Source organism: Moschus berezovskii, chromosome 4 (assembly GCF_049115385.1).
Source record: "Moschus berezovskii isolate FMDL1 chromosome 4, NW_MosBer_1.0, whole genome shotgun sequence".
NCBI classification, from domain to species: Eukaryota; Metazoa; Chordata; class Mammalia; order Artiodactyla; family Moschidae; genus Moschus; species Moschus berezovskii.
This window is the reverse complement of record NC_142463.1, coordinates 26,680,531-26,694,237: the sequence shown is the minus strand read 5'-3', so window position 1 is coordinate 26,694,237 and position 13,707 is coordinate 26,680,531.

The window sequence follows — 13,707 nt, the reverse complement described above, 5'->3', positions numbered from 1 at the left end:
CAGGCTCCTCTGTCCATAGGATTCTCCAGGGAAGAATATTGGTGTGGGTTGCCATGCCCTCCTCCAGGGTATCTTCCTGACCTAGGGATTAAACCCTTGTCTCTGACCTTTCCTGCACTGGCAGGCAGGCTCTTTACCACTAGTAGTGCCACCTGGGAAGCCCATATATACATATATATGTATATATTCTTTTCTAGATTCTTTCTCATTATAGGTTATTACAAGATATTTAATATACTTCCTTGTGCAACGCAGTAAGTCTCTATTGCTTATCTATTTTATACATAGTAGTATATATCTGTTAATCCTAAACTCCTAATTTATCATTCCCTTCTCCTTCTGTAATCATAAATTTGTATTTTTTTCAGATTTCACATATAAGTAATGTCATATGATATCTGACTTTGACTTATTCCACTTAGTATGATAATCTCTAGGTCCATCCATGTTGCTGCAAATAGCATTATTTCATTCTTTTTTATGGCTGAGTAAAATATATTTGTTGTTCAGTTGCTAAGACATGCTCGACTCTTTGTGACGTCATGGACTGCAGCACACCAGTATATATATATATGCCACATCTCCTTTATCCATTCATCTGTCAGTGGGCATTTAGGTTGCTCCCATGTCTTGGCTATTGTAAATAGTGCTGCTATGAACATGGAGGTGCAGATATCTTTTCAAGTTAGTGATTCTGTCTTTTCTGGATGTATGCCCAGGAGTGAAATTGCTGAATCATATGATAGTTCCATTTTTAATTTTTTGAGGAATCTCCATACTGTCTTCCATAGTGACTGCACCAATTCCATAGTGACTAGATTCTTATCAACACTGTACTAGAGTTCTTTTCTCCACACCCTCTTAAGAGTTAAGTTTTTAATGAGCTTATGAAAACAAACATTCAAAGTGATCCTCTGAGAACAACAGAAGCCTAATCTACATCCTCGGAGAAGGCAATGGCAAGCCACTCCAGTACTCTTGCCTAGAAAATCCCATGGATGGAAGAGCCTGGTAGGCTGCAGTCCGTGGGGTCGCTAAGGGTCGGACACGACTGAGCGACTTCTCTTTCACTTTTCACTTTCCACTTTCACACATTGGAGAAGGAAATGGCAACCCACTCCAGTGTTCTTGCCTGGAGAATCCCAGGGACAGGGGAGCCTGGTGGGCTTCCGTCTATGGGGTCACACAGAGTCGGACACGACTGAAGTGACTTAGCAGCAGCAGCAGCAATCTACATCCTTAGAATCTTGGGATGCTAAGTAGACTTCTAGGAGTCCTATTTGTATGGGTACCCAATGGGCTTCTTGGGAAAAATGATAAATATGCCTTTTGGTGCAAGGGGTGTAGACAAGAACTGCCTCTGTTCTCTGGACTGAAGAAGGTAAAGAAAATAAAGTGAATTAAAGATTTTCTCTCATAATTGTATAGTCTTCTCCAAGTAGAAGTGAAATTTACATTATTAAGGAATAGCTACTAAAATTTCCTCTGTCCATCTGGCTCGTTTTGTAAAACAAAAACCAACCAGCCAAATAAAAACTCCTGAGCTCTCACAATGGCGTAATATCAGCAGTGGCTAAAGGGAGACAGGATTTATTTTGTCAAGACTAAAATAGGGTGGGAAGGATGCTCAAGAGGGAGGGAATATTAAATATTTATAGCTGATTCATGTTGTTGTATAGCAGAAACCAACACAACATTGTAAAGCAATTATGCTGCTGCTGCTGCTAAGTCACTTCAGTCGTGTCCGACTCTGTGCGACCCCATAGATGGCAGCCCACTAGGCTCCTCTGTCCCTGGGATTCGCCAGGCAAGAATACTGGAGTGGGTTGCCATTTTTACTTCAATTTAAAAAAATAGACTTCTCTGATTGTTCAGTGATTAATAATCTGCTTGCCAACGCAGGGGACACGAGTTTGATCCCTGATCCGGGAAGATGCCACATACCTTGGGGCAACTAAGCCCATGCATCACATCTACTGAGCGCAGGAGCCCTAGAGCCTGGGCTCCCTGCAACAAGAGAAGCCACCACAATCAGAATTCTGTGCACTGCAACCTGAGAGTAGTTCCAGCTCACTTCAACTACAGACAGCCCACAGCCAAAAATAAACAAACAGGACTCAAAAGGCTTTTCTTTTCCCCCCTAAAATCCAGAATTCTTGTTCAAGAACAGGACATACATTCCCATGGCTCTAGCTCCACCTTGTGATTAATCAGGAAATCACCTACTTCCCATCAACTGGGGAGTTAAGTAGTCATCAGGATCTTTATAGTCAATACTTGCCAACAGTTCCTGATAACATACTAATTAATACTTTAGGCCAGGCTCTGTGTACATGATATTCAATAACTATGGCATTTAAACCTCATAACAACACTATGAAAGATGTATTTTATAGATGGAAAACCGATGTTGAGAGAGTTTACCAGAGTTTGTCGTGTCCGACTCTTTTTGGCTCTATGGATTGTAGCCTGCCTACAGGCACCTCAGTCCGTGGGATTCTCCAGGAAAGAAAACTGAAGAGGGTTGCTGTGCTCTCCTCCAGGGGATCTTCCCAACCCAGGGATCAAACCTGCGTCTTCTGCATTGCAGGCAGATTCTTTATCCCTGAGCCACCAGGGAAGCCCCTTACCAGAGTTTAGCACTTTTCAAAGATCATACAGGCAGGGAATTAATTCCCTGGTGGTCCAATGGTTAGGACTCTGCTTCCACTGCAGGAGTTCTGGTTCAGGAGCTACAATCTTGCAAGCCACATGGCATGGCCAGAAAAAAATCATACAGGTGGCAGTTAGGACTTAAACCAACCATTTCTAGGCTTTTCTTTTCAAACACAACTGTCCGCTTATAAACTAAAGCACACGTACATCACATACATTTTTTCCCTTTACAACACACATGTAAACACATATCTTATTTAATCCTCTATTGCACGGATCTGCATTTTCAAGGCAGTCTGTAAGAAATGGATGATCCAAAGCAGCAAACTGTTTAAATGATAGGCATTAGATTAGAGCATTAGGCCCTAGAATTAGGCTGTTCTTGGTGATAAAATGGTATATTGGAAAAGCCAAGAGATTTGCTAATTTGAATACCTGCTCCACCACTTAATAGCTGTGTGGCCTTGGGCAAGTTACTTAAGGTCACTGGCCTCAGGTCCCTTAAGTGAATTAAGAACCAATGGACTCAAATAATGCTAATTTTTGTAAATCAAACTCTGGCTTACTTTTCATAGAAACTAATTTCTAAAAGTTAACGTACAAGTAAACAAAGAATCCTGATGGAATTTGGTGATTGATTTTTAGTAGGTGGAAAAATTGGTCACATGATGAGTTGTTAAAATGCTCAGTGAATCTCTGAGAAGTGAAACTTTAAGAACATTCACATAGTAGAATAGACCCCCACCCAAAAGATGTCCACATCTTAATCTCTGGAATTTAGGAACATGTTCAGACACACGGCAAAGGGGAACTAAGGTTGCAGAAGGTATTAAGATTGCTAAATCAACTGACCCTAAAATAGGGAGATTATCTTGGATTATTTGGGTAGGTCCAACTTAATCATAAGGGATTTTTAACAAATGGGAGAGTCAGAGGAAGATATAATTGTAGAGGAAAGGCATTGAGAGATGCACTGTAGCTTGCTCTGAAGATGTAGAAAGAGGGACATGAGCAAAAAAAACGTGAGCAGCTTCCGGAAGCTAGAATAGCAATGAAACAGATTCTCTTCTAGAACCTTTAGAAAGAAATGCAACTCTGCTGACTCTTTAATTTTAGCCCAGTGATACCTGGGTCAGGGTTCTGTCCTACAGAACTGTAAGATAATATATCTGTGTTGTGTTAGCCACTAAGTTTGTGGCAATTTGTTATATGAACAATAGAAAACATACAGTATCTATGACCATCGGTGTGTCCAGACTTCTGTTTCCTATGGTGGTGTGGAAAAGGCACTGGACTTGGAATCTAAAGACTAAGCATCTCAGTTCCGCTTTTAAATAGCTGTGTTACTTCCAGTAAATCACAATTCCTTTCTAAGCGTGTTTATCATGTCCTGGCGCCTACCTCACAGAGTTGTCATGTACAGGAAGCGAGATAATGGATGTGTAGGTGCCATAAAAACTATTTAACGCATTCTATATATGACAGGAATTATTATTTACAGTGCCTAATACATAGTTGATATGCAAGAAATATTTGCAAAGTGGGATGTGGAAACTTGATTGCCAGGTACTTGGGAGAACAAGAGATCATATCTGATACCTGCTCTTAAGTTTTGCTGTTGCTGTTTAGTCACTAAATTGTATCCCACTCTTTGCAACCCCATGGACAGGAGCCCACTAAGCTCCTCTGTCCCTGGGATTTTCCAGGGAAGAATACTGGAGTGGGTTGCCATTTCCTTCTCCAGGGAGTCTTCCTGACCCAGGAAGGTGGGTCATTGGCAGGTGTATTCTTTACTGCTGAGCCACCAGGGAAGCCCTCTTAAGTTGACTAAACATATAATTACGGAGATAACATAGTCAGAAGAAGATTTAAACTGTAATTCAAAATGTACATAAGATAATAACACAAGAGAAGTCACAAGGTTACATATGATTAAGCAACAAAGAAGTGATATAAAACAAATATGTGTCCTGAGTTCAAGTATGGAATGGATGGTAAGTGTGAGATGAAAGACTCACAGAGGGATTCCAGCAGGAGGAAGGTCTTGAGCAGGATCTTGGAAGGTGTGGTCAGATGGAGAACAAATGCTACCATTATACCTACAAAGCACTGTTTTTCTACACACAATTCCTGGAATCATATTTTACATTTAGAACACCGGCATGCAGTTCCTGTGTTTCAAATGGTATTGTTTTTGATCCCCTTGGTAATGTTTTTTTCTTTTTTAAAAATTTCAAACTTATAGAAAATTTGTAAGAACAGTACAAAGGAGGTCTTTTCCCCCCTGAACCTTTTAGAATAAGTTAACCATATGATGCCTCACCACCCCCAAATTATCAATTATATAGGGCTTCCCTGGTGGCTCAGTGGTATATAACATTATGATAATATTATATCAATTATCATATGTAACCTTGTGACTTTTCGTGTTATTATCTTACATAAATTTTGAATTATAGTTTAAATCTTCTTCTGAATATATTATCTCCATAATTATATGCTGTAAACTATTCAGAGCAGATATCACATATGATCTCCTGTTCTCCTCCAAGTATTTAGCATGTTTCCACATCCCACTATGCAAATATTTCTTGCATATCAGTTATGTATTAGGCAATGAAAATAATAATAATAATTCTGTTTATATATAGAATGCTTTAGAGTTTTTTACACCTATACATCCATTGTCAGGAAATCAACATCTATGCATTACTATCATCTAATCCACAGATTCCATTCAAGTTTATCCAACTGTCCCAACAATGTCCTTTATAGTGATTGATGCATTTAATTTTCAAATCTCATTAGTCTTAAAGCAAAACAGTTCCTGAACCTTTGATTTTCATGACCTTGTCCTTTTAAAGATCATGTAAATTATTTTACGGAATATTTCTCCCAATCTGTATTTCTGATGTCTCTTTTTAATTATATTCAGGTTTTACATTTTCAGCAGGGATAGCACATAAGTATGCTGTTTTTTTCCCTCACTGCATACCATTCAGTTCAGTTCAGTCACTCAGTCATGTCCGACTCTTTCTGACCACTTGGACTGCAGCATGCCAGGGTTCCCGGTCCATCACCAACTCCCGGAGTTCACCCAAACTCATGTCCATTGAGTCAGTGATGCCATCCAACCATCTCATCCTCTGTTGTCCACTTCTCCTCCCACCTTCAATCTTTCCCAGCATCAGGGTCTTTTCAACTGAGTCAGCTCTTCACATTAGGTGGCCAAAGTATTGGAGTTTCAGCTTCAACATCAGCCCTTCCAATGAACACTCAGGATTGATCTCCTTTAGGATGGACTGGTTGGATCTCCTTGCTGTCCAAGGGACTCTCAAGAGTCTTCTCCAACATCACAGTTAAAAACCATCAATTCTTTGGCACTCAGCTTTCTTTATAGTCCAACTCTCACATCCATACATGACTACTGGTAAACCATAGCCTTGACTAGGCAGACCTTTGTTGGCAAAGTAACGTCTCTGCTTTAATATGCTGTCTAAGTTGGTCACAACTTTCCTTCCAAGGAGTAAGCGTCTTTTAGTTTCATGGTTGCATGAAAATCACTATCTGCAGTGATTTTGGAGCCCCAAAAATTAAAGTCTTCCACTGTTTCCCCATCTACTTGCCATGAAGTGGCAGATGCCATGATCTTAGTTTTCTGAATGTTGTTTTAAGCCAGGTTTTTCACTCTCCTCTTTCACTTTCATCAAGAGGTGCTTTAGTTCCTCTTCACTTTCTGCCATAAGGGTGGTATCATCTGTGTATCTGAGGTTATTGATATTTCTCCTGGAAACCTTGATTCCAGCTTGTGCTTCATCTAGCCTAGCATTTCTCATGATGTACTCTGTATGTAAGTTAAATAAGCAGGGTGACAATATACAGCCTTGACGTACTCCTTTTCCTATTTGGAACCAGTCTGTTGTTCCATGTTCAGTTCTAACTGTTGCTTCCTGACCAGCATACAGATTTCTCAAGAGGCAGGTCAGGTGGTCTGGTATTCCCATCTCTTTCAGAATTTTCCAGTTTATTGTGATCCACACAGTCAAAGGCTTTGGCATAGTCAATAAAGCAGAAATAGATGTTTTTCTGCAACTCTCTTGCTTTTTCAATGATCCAGCAGATGTTGGCAATTTGATCTCTGGTGCCTCTGCCTTTTCTAAAACCAGCCTGAACATCTGGAAGTTCACGGTTCATGTATTGCTGAAGCCTTGCTTGGAGAATTTTGAGCATGACTTTACTAGCGTGTGAGATGAGTGCAACTGTGAGGTAGTATGAGCATTCTTTGGCAATTCCTTTCTTTGGGATTGGAATGAAAACTGACCTTTTCCAGTCCTGTGGCCACTGCTGAATTTTCCAAATTTGCTGGCATATTGAGTGCAGCACTTTCACAACATCATCTTTTAGGATTTGAAATAGCTCACCTGGACTTCCATCACCTCCACTAACTTTGTTCATAGTGATGTTTCTTAAGATCCACTTGACTTCACATTCCAGGATGTCTGGCTCTCAGTGAGTGATCAAACCATCATGATTATCTGGGTCATGAAAATTTATTTTGTACAGTTCAATTTGTTCATTACTGATGCTGTGTTCACTGAGTAAATGGTACTTGCTAGGCTTTTTCTTTGTGAAATTGTTCTTTTCTTGTTAATTACTTAGAGTTTTGCAGGGAGTTACTTTGAGACCATGCAAATTTCCCATTCTTCAGCAAATTTTCACCAAGTTAACATACATAGATGTTTCTTGGTTGAATTTATTATTATTATTACTATCATCAAATGATTTTCTAATTCCATCATGAATGGAATTCCTACATTCATTATTGCAGAATGTCACTGAAACAAAAAGTTTTCTTTTCTCCTATTTATTTCTCTGTATCATTTCAGATGCATGCATTCCTATTCTATACAATAGACTATAATCATTTACCATCATTATTTATTTAGATTTTTTTCAAGTCGTCCCTATTCTGCTCCTGTGGGGAGAATAAGAGCCTGTTCAAGCTAGTCTCTGTGTTGTTTTGACAGCTCTTCATCATTCTCTGGATATTTCCTTATTTTTTGGCATACAAGATGTTTCAGATTCATCTTGTACCTTCCCTGCCCTAGAGCCTTGGAATCAGCCATTTCTCCAACAAGCCCTGGCTCCTTTAAATGGAAAATTGTCTTTTAGTGGACAGCAGCATTTAGAAACAAAGATGGAGGTATTAAATACGCTCATTGCTTTTGGGGTGTCACTGCACCCAGGCCCTCTCAGCAAACATGGCTTGAAAATATGTTATGCATATATGTACACACATATGCATGTGTACGTGAACATCCACCTCTATGTTTACACCTATCAATTAAAAATTGTCAACTCACATGTGACACCCACAATTCTAGTCCAATACCAGAGATTTCATTCTGATTCCTATCTTTTCATATCTGTAACTCCCTTCTCACACAGTGAGGAAACGGGCTCCCATTATCTTCAGTATATTTACTAATCTGATAAATCACTCCTGTATGTAACCAATCTCCATTACCACCACTGCCCTCTCCCCTCACCCTCCTTATTCTGCTAGGACTCTGACACACTGTACCCTCAGCCCATATATTCACCCTCCTCATATGGCTCATGCTCTAACACTTCTCATCAGGCAGTTCTTGCATACCTGGGTGCAGCTTCCTATCTTGATTAGCCCTACTTATGCAAATGGCTTTTAGACATAATTATTCAGAAAGGAAGGGAAGAAGACTGATGGAAAACCAGACACTTTCTTTTTTAAATTGAAGTATAATTGATTCACAAAGTTGTGTTAGTTTTAGGTTCACAGCAAAGTGATTCAGCTATATATGCATAGCTGAACTTGAGCAAACTCCGGGAGACAATGGAGGACAGGGAATTCTTTTGTGCTGCATTACAGAGTCTGACATGACTTAGTGACTGAACAACAACACACACATATATACATACATATATATATATATATATATACACACACACACACACACCACCGAGCCACCAAGGAAGCCCTGTATATGTTAATCTTAATGTAATCTGGGGTCTACATTCAATGGGGTTGAAAGAGTTAAGACATGACTCAGTGACAAAACCACCACCACTACCACCACCACCTCTCTTCTGAATCCCTAGGTCTCTTGAAACTTCAGTTTTTCCTCCTTTTCCCTGTATTGTTCATTTATTAATTCAACAAGTATTTATATGTCAGATGCTATTATTGATGTTGGGTATATGGGGGGAGAAAAGACAAAGTACCAGTTCTCCAAGGGACCTTATAAAATAGAGAACATACATAGACAATAAGCTAATGGGCAAATAATGTAATTTCAGATAATAAGTGTGTGAAATAAATTCAGATAATGTGTGTGTGTATATGTGTGTGTGTGTGTGTGTGTGTGAGTCGCTCAGTAGTGTCTGACTCTTTGTGACCCCATGGACTGTAGCCCACCAGACTCCTCTGTATGAAATTCTCCAGGCAAAAATACTGGAGTGCGTAACCATTCCCTTCTCCAAGGGATCTTCTGGAACCAGGGGTCAAACCCAGGTCTCCTGCATTGCAGGCAGATTCTTTACTGCCTGAGCCACCAGGGAAGCCCTTATTTTAGATAGAATGGTAAGAGAAGGCCTCTCTTAAGAGGTGACATTTGAGCTGACATACAACAGTGAGAAGGAACCAGTGATGCAAAACGTAAAGGAAGAACAGTCCAAGCAAAGCAACAGACGTAATGATCCTAAGGCAAGAAAAACCCTTATATTTTGGAAGACATTAAGAAAGCCATTATGAATGGAGCAGAGGGCAGAATGGTAGAGGAGATTGTAAACATATAGGAAGAACAGAAATCATATATGACTCCTGTAGTCTGTGACAAACAGCTAGATTTTATTCAAAGTGATAAGTCACTGATAGGTCTTAAAAAGGGGAGTAATATGATCTCATTTCTGATTCATATATCTTAAGTGTCATTTTATATCTTCACATTTTCCCTTACAGGCTGAATCTCAAAATCTGTCTCCTTAGATCAGAAATGAGGAGCACTTACAAATGAGGAGTATTTGTAACAAATCAGTGATAAATGGAATTCCTAGTTGGCTCAGTGGGTAAAGAATCTACCTGCCATGCAAGAAATGTGGGTTCAATCCCCGAGTCAGGAAGATCCTCTGGAGGAGGGCAAGGCAACCCATTCCAGTATTCTTGCCTGGAGAATCCCATGGGTAGCAGAGCCTGGTGGGCTACAGTCCACAGAGTTGCAAAGAGTTGGACACAACTGAAATGTCTGAGCGTGCACACACACAACGTGTGGTAAAGAATCCATCTGTCAATGCAGGAGATGCAAGAGACAAGGGTTTGATCCCTGGCATGGGAAGAGACCCTGGAGGAGAAAATGGCAACCCACTCTAGTATTCTTGCCTGGAAAATTCCATGCACAGAGAGACTGGCAGCTACAGTCCATAGGATCACAGAGTCAGACATGACTGAAACACACACAGGAACATGAGCAACTCACATGTTTTAGAGTTATTCTTAACTTATTTTGAAGTTTGAACACCAAACTATTCCTAGAAGTATGCTTATAGTACAGGAGAAAACTATTTTTACAGTCACACAAATTTGTTGGTATGTTTTGCACATATTTAGTCTCACAACAGAAGATTCTACAAGAATATGCCTACTTCCTGACCTAGATACAAGGCTGCAAAAAGTGGAGTGGGCAGGACATTAATAACTAAAGCTCCAAAGGCATAATTGCCTAGAGCGTGGGCCCAGGACTTAACTGTAAATATGTTGTTTACCTATTTCTTCTTTCTGTTCCTTTCCTCCCATACTTAGCAATGTCTTCATCCACCCACATTCATGGTGATCTCAAGTTGGCCATGGGGTGCTTCAAAGAGGGGGAAATCAGAACAAATCCATTCACAAAATGGTGCTCATTTTAAATTTCTCTCAAGGGTATTACTGGCATTTAGGAGGAGTTGTAAAGATGACACTGCATCATTAATAGGGAAATTTCAGACACTTAAAGTAAAATAGATAACTGTGCACTCTTACTCGACTTAGAATCAATATTCCACATTTCCAATTCATCCTCTTGTAAGTTTCAAAAGAACAGGAAAACTTCTTGTTCATTACTCTATTCCCAGTGTCTGGTACATGTTAGAGCTCACTTTGTTGGCTAAATGAATAAATGAATGCCTAATTACAGATCGTTACTATATTTCAATAGTAATATAGTAATAGCCTGTTCAGTCAGTCAGTTCAGTCACTCAGTCACGTCCGACTCTTTGCGACCCCATGAATCACAGCACGCCAGGCCTCCCTGTCCATCACCAACTCCCGGAGTTCACTCAAACTCATGTCCGTCGAGTCGGTGATGCCATCCAGCCGTCTCATCCTCTGTCGTCCCCGTTTCCTCCTGCCCCCAATCCCTCCCAGCATCAGAGTCTTTTCCAGTGAGTCAACTCTTTGCATGAGTTGGCCAAAGTATTGGACTTTCAGCTTTAGCATCAGTCCTTCCAATGAACACCCAGGACTGATCTCCTTTAGAATGGACTGGTTGAGGGAACCCTCTTACACTGTTGGTGGGAATGCAAACTAGTACAGCCACTATGGAGAACAGTGTGGAGATTCCTGAAAAAACTGGAAACAGAACTGCCATATGATCCAGCAATCGCACTCCTGGGTGTATACACCGAGGAAACAAGAATTGAAAGAAACACATGTACTCCAATGTTCATTGCAGCACTGTTTATAATAGCGAGAACATGGAAGCAACCTAGATGTCCATCTGCAGATGAATGGATAAGAAAGCTTTGGTACATATACACAATGGAGTATTTTTCAGCCATCAAAAAGAATGCACTGAGTCAGTTCTAATGAAGTGGATGAAATTGGAGCCTATTATACAGAGTGAAGTCAGCCTGAAAGAAAAACATCAATACAGTATACTAACGCATATATATGGAATTTAGAAAGATGGTAACCTTAACCCCGTATTCTAGACAGCAAAAGAGACATAGGTGTATAGAACAGTCTTTGGGACTCTGTGGGAGAGGGTGAAGGCAGGATGATTTGGGAGAATGGCATTGTAGCATGTATATTATCATATGTGAAATGAATCACCAGTCCAGGTTCGACGCATGATACAGGATGCTTGGGGCTGGTGCACGGGGATGACGTGGAGGGAGGATATGGAGAAGAGGGAGGTGGGAGGGGGGTTCAAGAGGGGGAACACATGTACACCCGGGGCGGATTCGTGTCAATGTATGGCAAAACCAACCAATATATTAATATAATTTGCCTCCAATAAAAAAAAATAGAATGGACTGGTTGGATCTCCTTGCAATACACATATATTGGAAGGGATGATGCAATCTAGTGGAGTTGCTTACTATAAAAATGATAGGTTCTTGAAAACAAACTGGAATATTTGAGCAATATTTTTCAATTAACATCACCGACTCGATGGGCATGAGTTTGAGTGAACTCCAGGAGTTGGTGATGGACAGGGAGGCCTGGCGTGCTGTGATTCATGGGGTCGAAAGGAGTCGGACACGACTGAGCGACTGAACTGAACTGATCTCATCTGCTGCCCTAGTTCAGGTTTCATAATCTCCTACTTGAATCTTTGCACTTCTCCTTCCCAACTTTTTATTTATTTATCCTGCGTTGTCATAGCTTTCACTTAAAAAAAAATCAATTTTATGTTTCTCCCCCTTTGAATTCAAGCTCCAAGAAGGCAAAGATTTTTGTTTTGTTTATGACCATATTCCCTGGGCCTGGAGTTGGGGACACCTAGAAAAATTTAAAGACTTAAAACAATCATCAATAAATCTCCTTGCTTCAAGTGTTTTCCATTCATTCATATTTATTCCTTTGGTGTGCTAGGAATCCATATCTCATAGTTAATAAAATATATTGTATGGCAGTTGCTTTTTATTTTCAGGTATGTTTGTTTCAATTACATTCTGCCTACTGAAAGCCGTTGAAAGCAGAAAAACCTTTGGGAAAAAGGACTTGAGGGTAGAAGCCTGACATGAGATGGCTGCTCAATAAAAGTTGGCTCACTTAACACCTTTGACTGTGTGGATCACAATAAACTGTGGAAAATTCTTTAAGAGATGTGAATACTAGACCACCCGACTTGCCTCTTGAGAAACCTGTATGCAGGTGAGGAAGCAACAGTTAGAACTGGACATGGAACAACAGACTGGTTCCAAGTAGGAAAAGGAGTACGTCAAAACTGTATATTGTCACCCTGCTTATTTAGCTTATATGCAGAGTACATCATGAGAAATACTGGGCTGGAGGAAGCACAAGCTGGAATCAAGCTTCCTGGGAGAAATATCAATAACCTCAGATACGCAGATGACATCACCCTTATGGCAGAAAGTGAAGAACTAAAGAGCCTTTTGATGAAAGTGAAAGAGGAGAGTGAAAAAGTTGGCTTAAAACTCAACATTCAGAAAACTAAGATTGTGGCATCTGGTCCTATCACTTCATGGCAAATAGATGGGGAAACAGTGGCTGACTTTATTTTTCTGGACTCCAAAATCACTGCAGATGGTGACTGCAGCCATGATATTAAGAGACGCTTACTCCTTGGAAGGAAAGTTATGACCAACTTAGACAGCATATTAAAAAGCAGAGACATTACTTTGCCAACAAAGGTCCGTCTAGTCAAGGCTATAGATTTTCCAGTGGTCACGTATGGCTGTGAGAGTTGGAGTATAAACAAAGTTGAGCGCCGAAGAATTGATGCTTCTGAACTGTGATGTTGGAGAAGACTCTTGAGAGTCCCTTGGGCTGCAAGGAGATCCAACCAGTCCATTCTAAAGGACATCAGTCCTGGGTGTTCACTGGTAGGATTGATGCTGAAGCTGAAATTCCAATACTTTGGCCACCTCATGCGAAGAGCTGACGCATTTGATAAGACCCTGATGCTGGGAAAGATTGAGGGCAGGAGGAGAAGAGGACAACAGATGAGAAGGTTGGATGGCCTCACCGACTGGATGGACATGGGTTTCGGTGGACTCCGGGAGTTGGTGATG